The sequence below is a fragment of the Metopolophium dirhodum genome, chromosome 1 (genome assembly GCF_019925205.1).
Source record: "Metopolophium dirhodum isolate CAU chromosome 1, ASM1992520v1, whole genome shotgun sequence".
In the NCBI taxonomy this organism is placed as follows: Eukaryota; Metazoa; Arthropoda; class Insecta; order Hemiptera; family Aphididae; genus Metopolophium; species Metopolophium dirhodum.
This window is the reverse complement of record NC_083560.1, coordinates 108,224,926-108,248,633: the sequence shown is the minus strand read 5'-3', so window position 1 is coordinate 108,248,633 and position 23,708 is coordinate 108,224,926. Positions and strand designations below refer to the sequence as shown.

Genomic DNA, 23,708 nt, shown 5'->3' with positions numbered 1-23,708 from the left:
GACAGTGTATATGACCGTTTCCGGATGTATCCTGGTCCACTGGATATCACAATAACGACTTCCTTCTGCAGACTTTCCTTTCGTCGTCTGCGGGGCGCTGCCACAATAGCCGCTGTCACACGCACAAGAGTTATTTGTACGCCGCCGCCGCGCGCACGGTTACTATAATATCATATTTTTTATCATTATATTTTATTATGGCCGTGCGCCCGCGCTCGCACTTTTATTAATTAATCTTGAGCAGTGTCCAGCAGCTACGTTAGCAGCCCTCGTCGTCGCATGTTACGCAGACGGATTTGTCGGATCCGATCAAGAACGCTTGTGTATTGGCAACAGACAGCTTCAGGAGGTCGACTTCAAGTGATGCTGCAGGAGCTGGAAATGTTGAAGAGCAGTGCACAAATAACATCGGAAAATCTGAAAAATTATGACAGATATTATTATGAGAAAAAAGCAACGACGAAATATTGTGCAGTATGTGTATTAATGGTATATAACATAAGAATAGGTCATACGCACTACACTGCACATGCGTAGCTTATGAAAAAAGATCTACCACGAATATGCCAAACGTGTGGCTATGCAACTTAATCATACATATTATCACATAATGTATAGAGACACACAAGAGGCCCGACAAAAGTTCGGCATACCAGTAATACACCTTCACGACGTACTGGGCACCGACGAAAATTCCATTAAAAAAAGTTGTATTTTTTATTTATATTAAAATGTACAATTTAGTTTAAGTAATTTAAGTATGTAATACAAACCAATGATCGTGTTATCGAGGCTTCAACTTCCATAAAAAAAAAAAGTATTCAACATAATAATACGAACGCGCCCAACTACTCAGTGGCGTAATTAAGGCTATAATTATAGATATAAAGAAGGGTGTCATGAAAAAGCGTCATTTTATTGTTAATCATAGATATGAAAAAAAAGTCAATATTTCAATATTTTGTTATAGGCACCTAATTAAATTTAAATAGAAAAAATATTATTACAAGGTAATATTAAAAAAAATATTTAGCAACATAAAACAACAGATTTACTTTTATTGGTTTATAAAAGCTCTACAAAGATACATATAAGTAATTAACTTATAATGTATATACCTGACTCAGTAAATGTTGTATTTCCCATGAAAAAATGTTTATGGTTGTACGGTTTGAAATTAAAGAAATTATTGTTTACTTTATGTACTTATATGATAATATATTTATATTAATTTTTTTAATTTTTAATCTTTTTAGCGGCTCCTGACCAATGGGTGCACCAACCGTGAATTATAATACATGTTATGTGAATATGGCTTCAACAGCTTGTGTGGTTTCTGAGATTAACGAGTACCTACTAAGAAACGGACAATAATGTTTTATTTATTTATACTATTATGATTATTAACAGAATAATCAATGAACAAAGACACGTGAAAATCGAAGAAATAACGTTTGAAGTTATGTGGTTTGGTACATTCGGATTTTACTAGATATTTAGTTGTTTTGTAAAATATAATATGACGGATAGTTCAAAATTGATTGAAAACAATTATTTTTCGTTTCAAAATTCTAAAAGTATTGCAAATATAAAAGGCCAAGGGAGGGGGAAAACCTCTTAAGATTATGCAACTGCGACCACTTCCCGTTTATTTTACTGCGTGTGGTATTTGATTGTTATTATTGTATTCAAGGATGAAAGTACGGTTAGAAGAGATTTTAGTAAGGTATAATAAAATTGGATAGATAAGCATACGCTTATTGTGATACGTTGAACCATGGAATGCAAAACGGAATCGAAAAGTGCCTTCGTAAGAGAAATGACCACTTAACTATTATAATATAACGGCATAATTCGTTTTCAGTAATTCGATAATTGTACATTGATAGGTAAAACTTAATATCTTATTCGATTTAAAAGATATTTCAAGTGGAGAGGATTACAAAAAACATATTTCATAACACGAAGACTTAAAGTTGTATTATTTTGTATATTTCACTTAGTTTACCATTTTAAGCTCCAGCAATAGGTGAATGTAACTATAGCTCTTAAAGTTGTTATTTTTTTTTATTTGTTATTACATGTCTCTGTAGGCAGTTTTCTTCGGTAAAACGAAAGCACAAAAAAATTTCATAGATTGGCCAAAATATAATTGTATTGTATTATAGAACTAAAGAAGGTATATCCATTCTGGATGGTACTTTGAAGGGTTATTTTTGATTTTCTCAATAGGAAAAGTACCTAAAGAAATATCAGAAAGCGAGGTCATTTGTTGAATGGTTTTATTTTATTTGCTGGTTTTGAATTTAATATTATAACTCAAAACTATTGTTCTGGGCTGAGGTGAGTGAAGCGAGACAAGTGCTCAAGATCCGATGTCCGCATTCCGTTTGGAATCTAAAGTGACTTAAATTATGATACACAAAAATATTTTATAATTAAGAATATATTATTATACTTGCAATAAACTAGAGAACTCACGAATTTAATAAAAAAAAAAAACTCCTTCATGATATAGTAGGTATTATATTTACATTAATATAATAATATATATAAATATGAAAACGGATGAATTCTGATGTTATTCAATATTTAAATAATATAATATTGTTATCATATGGATACAAATAGTATGGTTTTTGGAGTGAAAAAATTATCCATATTATAATCTGATAACATGATAATTATGATAGCAATCAATTATTAGACGACCACTCAATTAGCTCACGACAACTATAAAAATAAAGCCCAGGCTTTTAAACAGGTATTATACAATATAATATATAATATGCATATTAAGATAATTTAAGAATACATAATACACATTAAAAACTGGACAATCTTAAGTTTAACTGTGAAGGGTGGATATGTTATACGTTACGTTAGGTTATGTAAGATGGGTAATGAAGATGGGTAAGTTTGACTTTCAAAACGTGGGCGAAGTAAATAATTCAAAATTGTATTTCATCAACCAGGAATATTAACATACTAAGTTTATGCAATGACAGACCATTAGCTGTTTTTAATATTTACATCGATAGTATTATAGCATTACGTGATATAAACTATAATACCTATTATAGATAAGTTTATGTGTTACAAATAAAATTAAATACGTCATACATATAAATAAAAGTTGATAATACCGAAACGTCGGTAATTATTTTAAATATAGAAAAATTAAGCAATATTAATATACCTACACTATATTAGGTATCGATAATTGTTTTTTTCTAAGGCCTCTTTACACTTCACACGTACAGCATTTACACTTATAAAAAAAAGATTTTTTCATCGATTTTGAAATAAAAAAAAAAGATATAAACCAATTACTATATTGCTTAAAATAATTAATAAACTATAAACTATAATATAATATAATATTATTATTAAATACTAATATACCCAGCCACTAGCCAGTATATAAGTGTAATTTATGTATCATAAATGTGAGTATTTATTATAATAGATAATATATTCTCTGTGAGTGGGAGTAATGGAAGGGTTTTTAGATTTGCTAAAATGATTTGAAATATTATATTATATTGTAGTGTGGTTGTTAGGTTTGACGTTTGAGGAATAATGGGATTCTAGCATTTTATAATATTTGAATTACGAACTTCAACTAATATCGATATTTCATCACATCAACCACTTTAAACTTTAGTTTGATGTATAAAATATAAATTTAACAGTAATATGTTATGTATATATAGATATTTAAAATAAATATTGATAAACAACTATCGAAAATGTAATTATGTCCTTTGTTTGACGAGAATTTCAAAAACTTTTGCCTGTGTCAATTAATCCTGTTTTGGATGTAATAGATTTGGGTTAAGTGCAGGACCTCTCGTCGGGTGACAGCCCTCCGCTATTGTATTGATAGTCATTTCACTGTTTATAAAAGCGATGAAACGATTTTGTAATTATTTATTTTTTCTTAAGCGTATAGTCAAACAACCATCCATATAATAATTCAAATTAACTTTTTTTTTTATTAGGAAATGCTTTTGTCGTTTAATTCCGTACTGAATTTCCCGGGCTGATCTAGTAGCACAGATCAATCTCTCGTCGTCTGTATTATAATATAATAATTTATTTATATAATAAAATGCTGCAAAATATCATTCAAATTTAACAATGACAAAGAATATCTCCAGACCCAACATTCTTCAAATGCCTATGTATATATTTAAATTACCGTTTTTAGTAAGAATAACTTAGAAGCGGAAACTTGAATTACATTTCCAAGTCTTATAGTTATTAAAATCTAAAATTCTATGAATTGTCAACTCCATATTATTTTGCGAGTTTTCATGATTTTGTCAAAATGTCAACTTCAAACGCTTATAATAATTATTGTACCTGGGTATTTTTAATAATTTTAAATTTCTATTAGAACAACTAATGAGTAATAATTTATTAAACATCAAAGGTTTTGAACCGGGAAAACAATGCCCCCTTTCAAATCTAAGTACTTGGTTATGCCACCACTGCTGTCGTGTAATTGGTTAATATTCTACTGTTGTATATAGGTATAGGTAATATAACACGTGACAAATCTAATGGTTAATTTTTTTTCACACACGTCGAGCGGTATTTATATTTTCCACTTGAGTGAAAATATAAATAATAAAATATAAAAATATAAAAAACAATGTGATCAAAATTGTTGTAAGTAATAACCTACCATCTACGTTGACGCAAAGAACTGAAAAATGAAACAAAACGCCTGTTTTCCTCGTCGTCCCTTCAGCGACGCTGCACTACAATTTATATAATTTTTATCACGTATTATCATCCATCTAAATAATGATGTACATTATAAGTAACGTATGTTATAACCTAAATATCTCATATTTCACCGGATTCTAACAAATGGTTAGATCACATCGGGCTGACCGATGAGAACGATCAATTATTGTTTTCCACGTACGGTCGTTTAAAAAAATATATACAGATACAAAGTATAATATACGTGATGCGTTGTGAGTAATATGCAGAACAATAATAATAGTTATGATTTATGAACAACAAACCCGATTCAAATATAGTTATTTAGAACGCGGCAAAAAATGCTTATCACGCACATATTATAGTATTTACCATAAATACGAAGTACCTACCTACTATTAATTATGAATACATTAGAGATATATCATTTTAAGAAATAAAAATACAGTTGATATGATATATTATGACGTATTATCATTAGTAGTAAGTACAGTAAAACTTATTGGTTGGACTTATTGGAAACGTCTAAGGTGATTCGGTGTTTCGTTCATTCATTTGTATCCCGGATTAACGGGAGTTAACGCAGCCCCCCCTTAACTTTCAAACTTGAACAATTCTCCTATAACTTCACTTCTAAAAACAAATTTAAGCAACACTTTTTTAAGGCCATACATAGTTTTGTACCATTTGTAAATAAAATAATTAATATGAGACCATAGCAAAATAAGAATGCAGTTAATAATATTATTATAGGAATCACAAATATATTAAAAACCGAAATATCAACGGACAACTCGTCATAATCAAAATAAAACATGTGGTTACTGTTCTCAATTCCCAATTTCACTCATTTACAAAGCTTATATGATATGATTAACAAATTTAAAATTCAAATTAATGAATCCCATTAGTTCCCGTGATAGAAACAAATATTTTTTATTTTATTCAATTTTTTGAAATTTCTTTTAAATGTGTGTATAAAAAAAAAAATGTTGAAAAAGGATCGGCCCCTCAAATTTATGTGCCCCGGGATCATTCCTCCCTTTTAATCCGGATTTGGGTACAAAGTGCAATTTTATATGACCGTTATAACTTATAACAGTGTAATGTATATAGGACATCATGTTTTCGCGAATAAAATTGTTATTTATATAAAATAAGATTGGTAAAACAAAGTTGAACTTTATACGAATAGTTTTGAATGATTTGTCAATTGTTGTAGAGTACTGCGATAGTGACGATTGGAAAAAAAGGTGGACAAGTGGGTACCGCTCTGCTGTACAGTAGTTGTAATGGATGTGTTATATTTAAATTAAATACAATGATAAACCATTGTATAAGAAAAACGATTCTAAGCGGTTAGCATAGTCCTTATAATATTATTATTTTTTATTCGTTGCTATGGTAATATACAAATCGTTAGAAATTAAAATCCCATTTTTAGCGTTTTTTCATAATTTGTCGGTAGTTTTTCTCGACGTTTTCGATAACTACTTGGAATTTTCAATTTTTACCTCCCAAAAGTACCAACTAGGTTCACTTTTTTATCAGAAAAGATGCTGATCTCAAAAATCGAAGCATGGTTACTATCCAAAATGTTGCTGACCGACAGAAAAAAAAACACATCATTTTAAAACTAATACATTCTTTCGCTCCACTCAGAATCTAAAATAAAAGGTGTATTATCAGCTGAAATATTTTTTCATATTATCTCAATTTTCTTTGTTTTATTATACAATGATACGCGCAGTAACTGTAATATCAAAATATATTTTTACATTCATATTAAAAATTGTAATAAATTGTTTAAATAATTACAATATTATTTAAATATTTGATGATTTTTTTACAATTTACAACTACCCCCACATCACTACAAATTATGTACATTATTATTAGTTATTAGTTATTGCTATTAGGTATTCATGTTTTACAGAGAGGGGCAAGATACAGAAAGGGAGTGCAACCTGAAGTCTCACCGTTTCTAACACGACTTAAGATTGACATTATGACATTGGATTTGATTCATTCTCACATTATTGATTTTTTAGTTTTGTAAGGTACCTATAAAGTTTTGCACAATGTTTTATACCTAGTTGTAAATGGAAATTAATTTTAGAGTGACTTTTTATGTCATATTTTTGCAGTATCATACATTTTTGTCTTTGTTTGACATGTAATTTTGAATACGTTATTGTTTTAATAATTGGCAATGAAAAAGTTATGAAAACAGCTCTAGAATATATAATAATATAAACTAAACTTAATAATAATAAAACTAAAATCATGGATGCAGAAAATGCCAGAAAATCAATACAATACAAAACAAACCCCCAAGCTCCGACGATCAACAGAAAATACAAGTGCTGCGTGCAATTATTATTATTAACTTAATACGAATCCAACATTAAAAATGCGTTATTCACACCAAGTATATTGATTTTTAGCCTTTTGGTGCGTAATTCAAGAGCTTTAAAAGCATATAAAATATAAATCCACTCCTGTGTATATAGTGTATAAAAATCAATTGGTTGTGACGGGAGGTGCGCGTCGTAAAGCTGGCGAGGAGTAGTCGAGAAAAATCCATAAAATCGGCCTCGATGTCGACAATACGCACATAATATTATATAATATTATATTATGTACGTTCAGTTGCGTATCTAGAATTTTTTCACGGGGGGGGGGGGGGGGGGGGGGGGAGGAGAAATAAATGTTTTAATAGACGTATTTAATATACATATACGAGTATATTTCATATTGTATGTATGTTGAATTGTTTGCAAAATGTGATCTCATATCCCCCCCCCCCCCCACCCCCCCCGATACGACACTAACCACTGTTTAACGGTCAATATTACACTGTTGTCCATCACAAATTTTTTTGATCAAACTTGTTATATTTTAATACCCGTTGTTTTACAATGTGTCAAAGTAATATTATATAATACTGTGTCCTCAATAGCATAAAGATGATAATATTATGTAGACCAACGTTAAGTTATAATATAACATAAAATATAATATATTATGGCTATAAGATCCGGAAATACGTTGTACTAGTCTGTAGTCACAATCGTCTAACACAATAATATTATATACTACTAGTTTACAGAGGATCTACGACATCTATGATGTATGTATTACGTTTTTATAACTCCGTGATATTGTAAATTAAGTTGTCATATAGTCGTGTTTAAATATTTTATTTCTATGATTCCTGGAATTATTTGATTATACAACAAATACTGTACACGATTAACTAATATTGTGCCCTCGTCGTCGGTAAATTAATAATATTATGAAAATTTGAAATATTTAAAATTTATTTCTGTCACTAAACCAGACTAGGTATATTATGCTATAGAGTCCAAAATGTGTTATTTAGTTTTTTAAAAAATAACAAATCCAGACATGTTATAATAATATTATGTAATAGGCAGTGTGCTTTATGTTTACGCCGAGATAAATATTTTTAAACATGTACATGAATTGTGTGTCTTATTTTTATTACGGTCATTATATAGATTTATGCACAAAAAATATCATGTCTGAGTAGGCTACAATTCATTAGTTTGTTTTTTATATAGATATATCGGTTTTGGAGTAACAATATTTGTCAAAATTATAAAATTGACACTGATTTAACAAATTAACTCATAAATAACTTCGAAAAATAATGGTCGTATAACTTTTGGCTTCCCGGCCATTGTACTGTATTGTAAATTATAAACATATAAATAGGACTCGGAAATAAAATTGTTGTATTTGTATATATTTTTATTTATTGTGTGTGACTAATTTATGGCTAAATAAGCTACCTACCTACAATCAAATAAACCCAATACATTATTCCCTCGTTCACACGAACACGACGGAACCACAAAATAACCTGTTCGTGTAAGCCCATTTTAAATTTTAAGCAAATACGAGCTGATTTATGGTTTTGTTTTTAATGCAATTATTTCAATTTTACGTATATTTTTGAATTTACTTTAATTTTCTTTTACTTTCTGAATGCTTACTATTCGAAGTTTGAAAAATGAAACCAAATTTTAAACGATCGGTTCGAGTAGAAAAGTCGAATTTAATTTTAAAAAAACCAAACCAAACCACTCCGTTTCGTAATGTGTTCGTTGTTTTCGTTTCGGAATTTTTCGAAGTTTTTAGTGCGATTTTGGAAGCTTTTTTCAGCAATCCTGAATAAATTGTATAGGTTCTCAGTGCAAAAACTTTGGATCCCATAAATAACCTACGAAAATCCTATTCGTATGAAATATAATTATATACCACGGAATAAAATATTATATAATTATATTATTTATTTTTTACCGGCGGAGGGAGACATTGTTTTACGCAATAATATTACCCTAACTATAATTTTAATAACAAAAAAAATGTCACTTAGCTTCGTTTCGTCTGCGTTGCATCACTCTGTCCGATGTACCAATCTTGGTAAATGATGCGTATACGACTCCCTTCTCGTGGATCTTTCCACGCCCTCGTTCCGCTTCCGGTATATAGAGTAGGTAACAATCACACGCCGTTTGTGACGCATATTTTAATATCACCGTCGACGTCGTTGTGTGCTCGCGCCGTGTCAACTTGAACGTTATTGCGTTTTATAATAACATAAAATAGCGTAATATTTATTATTATTATCATTATTATTATATTGTAGTCTCTAGGAGTCTTTCTTCGCCGTCGCCACCTGACAACTGCTAATCGTAGTCAACGTGTTTTACGTTTGTCGCTCGCCGTACACCAGCTACGCATATTATATACCCCCACGCACACACACACATACAAACACACACACACACACACACACGATTATGAAAAGTAAAACTGTATCGCGTGTGTGCGCTTAACGTCAGCTGCGAAACTCCAAAAGGTTTTCCGGCAGTGAAGACTTAAATGTAATACACATCATCGACTCTCCGCGTCTGCTGCATATACACATAATATCGGACGGGACAGATAATAGGTACCTATCTATTATGGGTGGATATATATGGGTACACGCGAGCGCGGTTGACGTGTCGTCCGACGACGGAGGAGGGGGCGGCAGTGTGTAAACGATACGTTATCGAACTATTATGTTTTATGTACATAATATCTCGTAATACGCGTACTATACGTAATAATGTAAATTACTTATATCGTATTTATATATATATATATATATGTACATCCCTTCCGTGGGGTGACACCTATTTAAGCACTCGACGCGCGTGTATAATATACCTAAGTCATAAGTGCGTGCGTAATTCAATTATGTAATGTCTTATAACGTGTATATAATTTATTACACATTAAAAAACCCCTTGCATAACACATCACCACCACCACCACCACCGCAGTGTGTATGTGTGTGTGTGTGTGTGTGTGTGGGTGTGTGTGTGGGTGTGTGGGTGTTGAATACTTATAAGTCGCGTAAACTTGCTGACCACATTATATATAGACGACGATATAATGTCATTCCCCGCTCCCCGCAATATACGTCCGCGGTCGTCGTCAGCGAAACCACCCCTATTACACGCTTGTTAAAAATACAGTCACGATATAGTATGTCCTCGCTTATGCCATGCAGTCATAAGGGTTGAACTAGGGTATCCGGATAGTTTATACGGTATAAATACTAAATAGTCACACTTGATGTGATTCGTATGTGGGTAAGGTATAACGACGAATATAATATTATACACGTTATTGTATGCACTGCAGTCTGCAACACTACCACATGTTATTATTACTATTATTGTGTATTATATTATATATATATTATTATATTTCAATGCTATTGCGTAGACAGAGTTCATATAAAAATATATAATAATATAACGTATACTATATTTTATATTATTATGTGTATTAAATACAGGTACGATAATATTGGAAAAATTTCGTTTTCTTACATAAGTACAAATTATCCAACTATACACATAAAATATTATTTTTGCCGTCATAAAAAGTCGTCAACGACGCAATAGCATCGTCTGAGATGTAATAGTAATAATAAGTTTATCTTACGAATTTAATCAATTTTCTTCCAAGTAAAAATATACATACAGCTAAATTTGTACCTATACCTACTGTCGTTTATTTACTATAATGTCATCCAATTACGTTTCGACTGCAAGTGTTATATAATGTCGTTGAAAATATATTTATGTACAATACATCATACAGAATAAACATTTTTATTTCATTTATAGTAAAAAAAAAAAAAAAAAAACATTGAAAAAACCATTTCACAGAAAGCTTCTAAAAGATTTTTTAGAAATTATATATCTATATAGGTATAACCTGGAACTCACTAAATAGTAAATGCACTATTCTACAACGAATAAAACAAAATTCTAACCTAACCGTCCTAACCTACAATATACATAATACAAGGCCGCACTTGGAATATATTTTCGTGGGCTAGGGGAGGGGGGTGAATGCTTAACACAAGGGTACAGTATTGTACTATTGTGTATTAATATATAATATATAACTAATAGGTAGGTAGCATTCAAAATAAACACAGTTGAATAAGCTAAATTATTATGTTAATTAGTATTGAATGAAGACTATAAAATACAAAACATCTACTTGAAACAAACTAATAAAATGTAATAATGTTCGTTGATATTTTTTTATTATCATAATTCATTTTTACGTATAATATTTTTCATTGTATCTACCTTTGTAAAGTTGTACTTGTACCTATCGACAAAGGAATTGTATCCAAAAACACCTGTAGCTTGTAAGCTGTATAGATTATTTTTAATTATGTGTTATTATAACTAATACCGTATACCTACCTATGGTATACTACCATATAATGATACAAATACCAAGTAACACAAAAAAAAATATTGCAAAAATGATAAGTATAAATTAATTATTGACAAGGCAGTAGGTACAAAGAACAATTACACCAATGACCACTTGGCAATATTTTTCTTAAAATTCATTAATATATTTTTAAAAATTAAAATACGAAAGTTTATTTTAATTTTTTTTTAGCGTCATACCGTAATACGCAACAATATTATACAGTACCAAACCTTGAAAGTTATCGGAAATTTAGCACAGGTTATTAAACTAATGTATATTATGACCAATTTTAAAATGGCTTAATATTTTTGTGAAACATTTTAAAAATTACAATAATACAAGAATTATATTAGAGTAAATTAATATTTAAAGTCATACAACCGATCCTGATAATATACCAATTACCTAGTCACTAGAAATAATTTAAATTTAAAATAATTAAGTTACAATTCATATAAAATTATTTTTTTAAATAACAAATTAAATTTCTAATAATATTGACTGATATATTTTTTTATATAGTATACAACCTGCATAAAATAAATAATAATGTTATACCATGCGTATAATACAACTTTATACCACTGTTTAATAAAAACTCACATTTCTTAAGATATTGATAGATATCAATTGATACCGGATACCTGAATATAAATAGAATTCATTATTCAATGAATGTATTACAAACTATTACAGTACTAACTACATTATAGATACAAATACTACACATTGACATTCTTTTTAAATACAATTTAGGTTCCTACCTACTTCATATTCATCATACATTGGTATTTTAATATGAGTAAATAATAATAATATGTAGGTGCCTCGAAACTAGACATCCTAGACATTATAAGTTATATAAATTATGGTTCCAAAAAGCTTAAAAATATATGCATCTGAATTATTTATGCTAAAAAATTAGGTGTGGGTTACGGGACCCCCGGCCAAAGCTATGCTTCAAAAATCAATCATGTGACGTAATTGAAAGTAGGCAACGGCCGTTGCCACTAGTTCTCGGATGGGTGACCATCCGGGTTCGTAGTGTGCAAAAACATTGCCACACATACACGTGTTCCTAACCGACCGTACTAACCATCCCAACCCTACTATACTAACCCTACTGTATAAATATTACCGATCTACAGGCTAATGACCTCAGTCGTCGAAGCCTTAAAACTTGTAAAAATAAAAAATAATAATTTATTAAAAAGTGGTTAACACAAGTAACTTTTTATTCATATGTGCCTACATAAGTCACAGTAGGGGTATTTTTTAATCCATGTGTGGCACATTTAAATGAGCCTTTATACTAAAAAATTAACACACACAAAAGTATAGGTACTTAGGTATTATTTTGATAAGCTCTCTCAGTATATAATAAACTTTATACTACTAAAAATAAATAAAATTACAACAAATTCTTGCTCTAGTAAAAATAAAATATAAAACATAACAGTAGGTACTTCTTGTAAAAGTAGGTAGGTAGTTACTTACCTAACTACTTGTAAATAATAAAGATAACAAATTAAATTAATAAGTTTTTATAAATTAGTCCATAATCAGGCTAAAATATAACTATATAATATGTAACCCTACTATGGAATATTCAACTCTACCTCACAGTACAGGTTTTAATATATTTATCAATAACTGTATCTACAGTGAAGTACCTACAACATAAAATTCAATACCTATCTCAATTGAAAGAATACAATATTTTAATTTAGTATGTGCTGCTAAATACTTATTGAGTGTTTTTATTGGTTTTTTTTTAATCTCTTAATAAATGGGTGATAAAATAATACATAAAAGTTCAAAAACTAATTTTTGTTTTTTGTTATAAACATTGAATACAGGTAGTTGATAAACATTTATTGGGTACAGTATGACGAACCATCTGTATTTTATTTGAACCTAATATCTCACTAAAACGGGTACGAAAAAACCATTTTAAATAAACAAAATACTAAATAGAAAATGTAATAATATATTTGTGACAATTGGCGATTGAAAGCTTATCAATTTTTAGGCCGGCGGAAAGTGGACTTGTAAAGGGCCACTAGAAAAATAACATATAAATGATACACAGCGTCCCTGTTAATGCTTTTCACTTACAATGATATTTATAAATTAAATGACAAAACACAGAAAGTAAAGATGCAAAATAAATAACGAATTATTATTATCAGCAATTGTTTGCCACTATCTTGTTTACATTTCATGAATATCGAAGGAGCTTACAAAATAATTTTTATATCACGTTTTTGGTATTATCTAGCAGTTAGCTTTGGCCCCTCTCTAATTTTTTTTCGTTGATCTCTAGCGGCCCAGCGCCCAGGCGTTTTATGAGGAGAATAGCTTCAAAAATGCACAGTAATTATGACTTAAAAAAATACATTCGCATTAAAATAAATATTTTATAATTTATAATTATTAGCAGTACGATAAATTCAAATTTCAACTTTATTATGATTTTTCCATGTGAACTTTAATTTTCAATTTGCATAAATATATGATTGTATCTATGCCTTAAATATAAACAAATAGTTATAAAAAAGCCGCCAAGACATCGACATAATGGTCACGATCAAAATTATAAATAATGAATTTAAAAAAACATTTTATCTGAGAAACGAGCCTCTCCATTAAAAATAAACTTAATAATTCATATCCATCAGTCAATATATGATGTTTATTGATTTTTTAACATTAACAATATAATAATATATTATGTACAATTGTGTACTTAGTGATGTTAAAACACAGCACGTGTTTGTTTTTTATTAAATAATTGTACAGCATGTATTATTATTCGTATATAATACCGAGAATACCATACGAGTTAAGAGGACGCCACACAGATATTTGAAACTTCATAGTAAAAACATTAATTGTGTTTGTATGGTGGTTTTTTACTATAGTTCAGTTTTTTAAGTGAGTTATGAGAATTTTTAATTTACGCTGTATTATATACGCATAACTTACCTACTAAAAAATTAAACTATCGTAAAAAACTTAAATACAAAGTTCAAACATAGATAATGTACAAAATAATAATAATTATAATAACCATTAAGATTCATAATAGGTCGATTCACTCTAATTTTTAAATGCGTTCTTCTGAGCGTAAATTTGGTATATTATGCATTTGTAAGACGAAGACAACAAATGGCGTCCTCTTAAACTGTAATATAGTTATTAATTAATAATTTTGTATTATACAAATGTTGTAAAGCATAATATAATAATAACATTTTGTTTTGATTTTAAAATCACGCAAATTGCATAAACGTTGTTTGAACAAATGGAAATGCATTAACGTTTGACAATGATAAAAACCGGAGAAGTTACTCTGCTATAATTTATAAAAAGTATCGAGAGTACTTTTTCTTTAAGTAGGTCACTGTAATGGGTGTGATACATTTTAATTCGATGATTGTGTACTATAAAAAATGCTTATGAGCGGAGACACACAGTCAGCCAGTATTTCCAAAAATATTGTATTACCTATACATTTATAAATTATTATTTGTATTGCGATTAGCAATTTATTTTTTTACAAGTAAAACTATTGTTTTCCAAATATAAAACACATAAATTACATAATAACAATCATAATATTATTTCATGTAATACTGCTATTATATGTATCTGTTATTAACTTGTAAACCAACACTGATGTTCTGCGAAGAACAGTGCAGCAGCCGTGTATTGGTTCGTAGTATAAATAGCTTATAATTAATATAAATATTCTGAAAATGTAATTGTTTCTATTAAGTAACAATGTACACAGTAGCCAAAAGTTTCAAGTTCCTACGAATCATATTTTTTGAATTACAACAAAATAACGATTTTCGTTATTTTTCGTTTAAATATCAAATTTCAGTCCCACTACACTCCCACTTTGGTATTCGTCTGGTACACGTGTATTTATGCTCACCATGTTATTCGATGTTTTTCTCTCGTGTTTTTTTCATTTTCGGAGTAAAATATCGCATAATTTTATTCAAACATTCTGCATACTTAGTTCTAAAAAGTATGGTAAAAGTAGGTTCCCGAAATTCGATTAATTTAATTAATCTAATCGACGCACAGCCATTGTGCTGTATATAGCGTAGCATTCACACACACACAACCACACACACACACACACACACACACACACACACACACACACACACACACACGCACGCACGCAGGTTCCGGAGTCGGTATCTACCTATTATCGAAAAGACATTTCGTGACGGCCAACCATCTAAATTACATACTACTACCATCATGTTGCCCTCGAATCCAATTAAAATTCTAAATCAAATAACAATTATTAAAATATACAACTCAATCGTTCTAATAATGCAATCTCTCCAATAAAATGAACCCAGTTATAGACTGCGGACTATAGCCAAACGAAATACTTCATTCAAATTTTGAAAACTGTCACACTTGCCCCCCCTCCCCCCAATCTTCTGACATTCAAAAATGAAATTTAATTATTTAGAACTATGTACTAATTGTAAAATGTTTAAAACTTAATTGGAATCAATCAAACAAAGACAATCTGTAAGAATGACAACAGATGATTCCAAACACTCAAATAAACCTGCACCTTCTATTCATATAAAAGGAGTGCTCAATTTCCCTGACATTTGTACTACACTGATTTAACTCATAATTTTTAATAATTTAATTTACAAATCAACAATAGATCGCCCAAAAATACTAACAAAAATCCTTTTATTAACAACAATTAGTTTACATAATTAATAACGAGATAGTAATTAGTCTTTTTGAAATTCATCATGGCATTATATGATCCCGTTTGTTACTAAAATACCCAGAATACATACTAAATAGTACCTAAATCCACAAATGTAAATAAAAATCTCATTAAATTTTCCAAAACATGAGATTAATGATTAATAACAGTTGCAAATGCAGAGCTGGAGGACTGTATCAGTGGACCTTCTTCTCATAAATACTAGCACAAAAGCATGGAAAATAAATAACATTTCTCCCAATTTCGTTTCTATTGTTCAGATACTATTATTTTCACCTATCTCATAGAATAGTTGTTTTCAATTCATACTCCCTTACGAAAAAAATCATATTGTGTTCTCCTTGAGATATCACTAGAATTCAATAAGGTATGGGATAATGAGCAGCTTTTTAAATTAAAAAATACTTACACCTTACATACTACCTCCTTGTTAAAAGACATTAAACTGATGAAATTTCCAAATCTGTTTTAAATCCAATTATCTCTAATCAGTGGCGGATTTTCAAAATTTTTCTGGGGGGGGGGGATCCTAAAAAATAATATGTATTTTAATTGTACTATTTTTATTTTTATAAAATCAAATGTATTATATTATAATTTATATTGTATTTATATATATACTATATTGTATGTGGACCTAAAATTCAAAATTTACAAAATAAAATCTAGTCTTTTTTTGGTTTTGCCCAGTTTTGCCAAGACTGCGTCCACTGTTAAGCATTGCTCATCCTTATGAATCGTCATCATTGCCAAGCCGTTTAGTCTAGCCTGACATTTAAATATAGCCATATATCTTATGGTTGACAAACCTTTTTTCAAGTTTAGTTATGTAGGAATCCATACACGGGTTAAATATGGATATACTCTTCAGTAAATTTCGTTTGAAATTTTGAATATTTATTCTATGTACTTATCTTCCTAAACCTCTAGGCATTGTTATTTCCACTTGAAATTTTGCAGATAAATCATGTGCCGGGTGCAGCTTTATATACATTAGTTTAGATGATTTTCAGCATTATTCGATATTCTAAGAAATATCGAATTTTGCCAATCAAGCTTAAGCAATTCATGATCAAGCCATTCATATTATAGACTCTAATATGGCCTCAATAATTCAAGAAGCCCGTAAATGTGGTTCCACCAATATTGTACAACATATTTTACTCAAATAAACCTACTCCACATAACACGGTACTACGTTAGTAGCTGAATTCACTGATAACAAAGCTATAATTTATATTAGATATACAGACCATCATACAGCAACTATGTAAGTTTACAAAACCATCCGTATGTTATGAAGAATGGTATACTTCTTGTAAGCTCAAAGTCAAACAAGATTTTTATCTTACACAACACTATACATGCACGCTAAAATATTTCAATGTCCTAATTTCAATCTTTATGAAATCACAAACAGTTAATAACCTACCTATGATCGTCGCATATCTTGGTCCCAACATATTAAATTAAAGGGGTGTATTTTAAACAAAAATGCACATGTAAATCTCAGAATCAAATTAATAATTTACAAAATCTTTTTAAAACCAATGGCTCTTATATTTGACATTTTCCAATTTTCTTTAATATAACTTCAATTTATGTAATATGATAACATTGTTAAAACATTGCTAAAAAGCTTGACAATTCAATAGGTACAAGGTTTTTCATAAGTTTTTCTTACAGCAATTTTCAAATATCAAAAATACATAGCTCTGGTATTTTTTACAAGCGTTTGAAGTTTGAACTGGAATGAAATTGGATATTTAAACATAAAATAACCATTAGTAGTAGTCATTCTGTATTAATTCAAAAATTATATTTGAAACTATTACTCATTACAATAGCCAACTCAATGACAATAGGTACACCTCTTAACACCTATTATATAACAGCGAGACTTACCCAGTTATTAATAGTTTGAAAGAATAAATATTTGACTAATAATATTGTATAAATATTTTCTTCCCATGAGATAACAAAATACTGTCTATATGATTGCATATAAATACTAATTTACTATGTTTTATAAAGTTTCCGTAAAAATGTTTTTTGAAAATATGATCAAAATGTTTTGTAATGTTTTTATAAAATATTTTCAAAAATATGACTTCTTGGCCAAAGTATATAACTAAAATATTTCCTAATTATTTGTATATAAAATAACTTGTTCTTACTGAACTGACTGATGCATCATTGCCTAGCCAGAACCGCTGAAGCTTTGAGTTAGAAATTGGGTCATTAGTTTCGTTTTATGACGTAGACACTCACTAAGAATGCATTTTTCAAAATGTGTCCCCTAAAAAGGCGAAAAGGGGGTTTAAAGTTTGATATATCGATCAACCCAATTGTAACTTTCAATTATTAGCTGTAATGAAAATATCAACTATTTATTGATTATATTTATTTTTGATAAGCATTACAGCTAGGTATTTATAGTTTACACAACTGTTTATCGTATATTTTCTGTGAGCCAAATAATATTATTATGCATACTGATAATTTTCAGTTTTTACTCAACACAATATAAGTTATTAATTTAGGGCCCGGATTTATATGCTCTAAAAACCTCAGAAATATGCACTATAAAATATGCATTTATGCTCTTATTTTATAGAAATAATATACCCTATAAAATAAAAAATATGCAAAAAATCGATTAAAAAAAGTATTTTATTTTGATTATTTTAAATTCTGAGCGGAGCGAGGAAGCTAGTGGTTTTTTTTTTATTATTTTATCCTGTATACAAAATTTTCACCGGAAGGAGTGCTTCGATTTCAACTATAGTACCTTATCTTTTAGCAAATTGGATCAAGATGGTACTTTAAAGAGGTAATATTTTAATTTTATCAATAGTTATTTAATGCCACGGGAAAAACCACCGACAAATTACAAAAAACTGCTAAAAATGGGATCTTAATTTCCAACGCTTTGTTTATCACTATAGAAACGAATAAAAAAAAATAATATTATAATATTAATTCAACTTACAGGATATAATAAATGATAACAATATAAAATATCCAGACTGACAAACCGTCTCCGCTCAGAATCGTTTTTCTTATTCAATTATATTATATCATTGAATTCAAGTTTAATACAATCCATTATACATTGACCCACTAGTAACCTTCTGTACAGCAGAGCGACATCCACTTACCCGCTTTTTTTATATTATGTTTACATAAAATCATACAATATTATTTTGATTCATTTTTTTTAGTTTCAACATATTGTAATTTCAATCTAAAAAATGTTTATTAAATAAATTATGTGACACAACGAAAACTAATACATACCAAAAGCAGGTTTTGAGTAGGTTTAAAAGTTACGCGCACTTGGATCACGACAAACACAAAGAAACAAACACGACTAATGTATGATTCACTAAAACCTATACCTACTCAATAACAGATTACTACTTGTCCCGATAGGTCTCAGATAAGATAAGAAAACGACTTCGTCAAATTACATGGACTATAAATATAATTATAAATACGTTAGGTTAATTAAAATAAACAAAATATTACATATTATTATGCATTTAAAAACCGTATATATGCGATGAAAAATCGTAAAATACAGAAATGTACATGCAGTACATGGCAAAAAATTACAAAATATGCAAAAACAGGTACCTATGCAAAATAAAACTTTATATTTCGGATCTATTGACTACAAATCAAAGTTATAGCTTACCTAGATATTTTTTGGACTGTTCAGAAAAAACATGCAAATGCATACAAATCCGGGCCCTAGACTTATTATAGTGGTAACAATAAAATATATTATTCCAAAAACTCAGATACTGTACAAGGGTTCATTTATTATTTTGAAATGAATTGTACAAAACAATAATTTTGAGACTCATTTGAATAACAAATATAATATTATTATTATATTATATTGTATATAAATACTAATTAGTGCTCCTAGTATGAAAATGTATTATTTTAAATCTTATAAGTATTACATTTTTATTTTTAAGTAAATAAATTTTGATATTTATGTAATTATGTTTATTTTACACAAGTACTCTATAATATCCAGTGACAAATAATATATAATCATATTATATTGTTTCTAATAATATATCTAAATAAATGAAAATGTATCAATTATTATTTATCTTACCTTGCAAGTGTCCTATTTACACCCACATGAGTTTCAGTTTTTGTTTCAAAACACATAGAATTGTTCATTGATGGGAAGCACATCCGGAATCGCAATTATTTATTGCCTCAATAATGTTAGGTCGTAGGTCAATTGGTTTAGTAGCAAAAAAAATGTTGATCAAATATATCCAAGCACGTGACATCCAAAAAAACAAGCTATGTTTTTAACAATAATTTGTGAAAACAAGCGTAAAAATTCATAGGAATCGAGTTTTAAATTATGGGATTAAAAAAAAAATCCGAACTTTTCTTGTGGGGGTGCTGGGATAACGCACGTTTCTTAAATAGTTTCTCCTTTTTTTCAAATTAATTTGTTGTCAATGAGGTAATTTTATTTTTATTTTTAGGTATTATATTTGTATTAATCCTAATTATGTACGTATTTTGTTATAAACTTCTAACATTTTAACAATGCTGAGGTTTTTAATATGTTTATTACTATTCATTTTTTATCTGAACACTATAATTATGTTATTGAAGTTTTATTAAGAAAATAAACTTTAATTTATATTAAATTTTTGCAGAGTGTGTCTTTCAAGTATTACTTAACAAACAAAATAATATTTAAACATATTATATTATAATACAATATTTAAATATATATTATGTCCTACTATTTCTAGACGTTTACGTGGCAATAATAAAATAATATTAAACCTATAAGGTACTTAAAAGACATTTATTAAAATGAAAAATATTTCATATTTCAAAAAAAAAAGAGCTGTTCCGTTTCAATGGCACCCCCATTTTGTTTTTGGGATAGCGCTGGAATTGGTCGTGCACAAACGTTGGACCTGGGGTACATATCTGCACAAACGATGAACAAACGTTTGGCACTTTTAAAATTTCAATTTTCCAAAAAGGAGGTGTCCTGTTTCAATGCCCCCCCCCATTTTGTTTTTGGGATAGTGATGGCATTTTTTAAGCACAAATGTCGGGACCGGGTGCGCTTTTCTGCACAAACGATGCACAAACGTTTAGCACATACAAGAATCAAAATATTCAGTGTGGGGGGGGGGGGTACTGTTTCAATGCCCCCCCTCATTTTATTTTTAGAATGGTTTGGCGTGGACAGAAGTTCAAATTTTGAAAGTGGGGGGGGGCATTGTAATGGACATTTTCCTTTGACCAAATTGATTTTACTTGGTACTTTGTTGTTTCTGACAACATTTGTTATTGCCATTTCCTTGGAAAGAGCAATGTCCATAATTTTCACCATCGTGAGATTTTTCTATGGCATTATCTTCAAAAAGCCGTTCTTTGAACTGTTTTCCTAGCGCAATAGTAAATATGTAAATTTTTAGAACTATATCCAATTCATTACCAAATCCACATGGTATTGATAATATGCAGACTCTGACATTCCATTCTGCTACATATTTTTTCGCTACGGATTTTTCTTTAACTCTATAGAATTCAAGTCTACCCGGAAAATATGATTTTATTGGAGTAAAATGTTTACCTGTCTAATAATGTGACTCGTAAACGAATTTTCTTAACTTGTGCTGGCACACACAAACTCTCAAGTAAAAACTGTGTCTCATAATTTAGAGAAGTTATTGAGATTGCTTTCTTTTTTTATGTCACTTTCAACATCACTAGCAATAAAACTATTGGTTAACTTTAATTTAAAAGTTTTATACTCATCATTACGATGATCAAATTATATGTGGTTGAGTCCAATATAACGCATTAACGCCACATGGTTACGGAATTTAATTTCTTCGCGTAACTTGGTAGATTTATTTTTTGTTCGTCTCCGTCGACAATTTGTTGTATCGTTTACAAACATTATCCTAGCATTTCATATGCAGGGGATGTAAATGGATAAAATATAAAAAAATAAAATCTCATTTTGAAGAGTAAAATATTTCATGTATACGTAAGATGTGTTAAAAGCAGCATTATTAATATGATGTAAAAATGTTATATCACAAGAATTAGATAATGATTAAAATAAAAACAGTGTATCCATCTTACTAATATATACAACATTAATAAATCAGGACCAATTACTAATAAACATACATCATAATACTTGTGTATTTAATATATAAGTAAACAATTTAAAATAAAAGTATAATTTAATGTAATTGATATAATGAAATAAAGAAATAAAATTATCTATAAAGCGTGTATAGTCCCATTTGATATGTATTATACAAATTTACACCATTATGTATAGGTACCTACTATCATTGGTAAAATATAAAAGGATTTATCAGGTGCTTTGAATATTCTCAATAAATTATACAGCTTATGAAGGTAACTTCAATAGTAATACAATTTAAATATTTATTTATTTATCTATAAACGTCAGAACGCTTTTAGTATCACAAATTATATAAATATAGTATACATCAATATAATATGGAAAATGAAAATAAAAATAAAACTAATCAAAATGTGTATGTGTATAATATAAATCAATTTATTATAGAAATAATAACAATATTATACCTATTGAATGATATTTTTGTTTTGTATGAATTACGCAAGGTTAATTTTTATAGTAGATATGTATAATCGATAAAAAATATGCAATATCAAATTTTGCATTGCTCCATGTGAAAAGTATTTTTTAGAGAATTTTTGCCATAATTCACTTGATGCAGTTGTATATAAAAATAAAAACAGTATCTGACTGATGATAAAACGAAGGGGCGTCATCACTCATCGATGACTAGAAAAAAATTGGTAATATCAACCTTACTATAAATTTAGTTATTATAATAAGAGTTTCAAACTACCATACCATAATTCGAGATTGGTCTGACAAGGATATTGTTGAGCATATATTGATTAATGACAATATGTTTGTAAAGTCGTAGGAATAGTGACACAAAAAAATCAAGAACACGGGGTGCTTTCAGGATTTTGATTGAATATGATCGTTAAATGTTAAATCATCACTTCGAAAGAAGTAACGTAGAGAGGTTAACCTAGGTTCTGGATAAACTAAATGCATGTTATCTTACAAAATTAGAAGGTACAAGTACAACTTACCACACTGGTGTGGTGTATGATGACTGTATAACTGTATAAGTGAGCAAGTAAAAATTCAACAAGATACAAATATAATTTTACTGTTATAGTATAGTACAATAAATAAGCAGTGCATTTGTACTTATTTGAAAAATATAGTATTATTTTAAATACCTAGGGATGATTTTTCCCTCCTTTGTGTGAA

At 29.0% G+C, this 23,708-nt stretch overlaps 1 pseudogene; it reads right to left on the bottom strand.

Moving 5' to 3' along the window:
* Positions 1 to 259: 259 nt before the first annotated feature.
* Positions 260 to 22,310, bottom strand: LOC132949505 (uncharacterized; annotated as a pseudogene).
* Between the last annotated feature and the right edge of the window lie 1,398 nt (positions 22,311 to 23,708).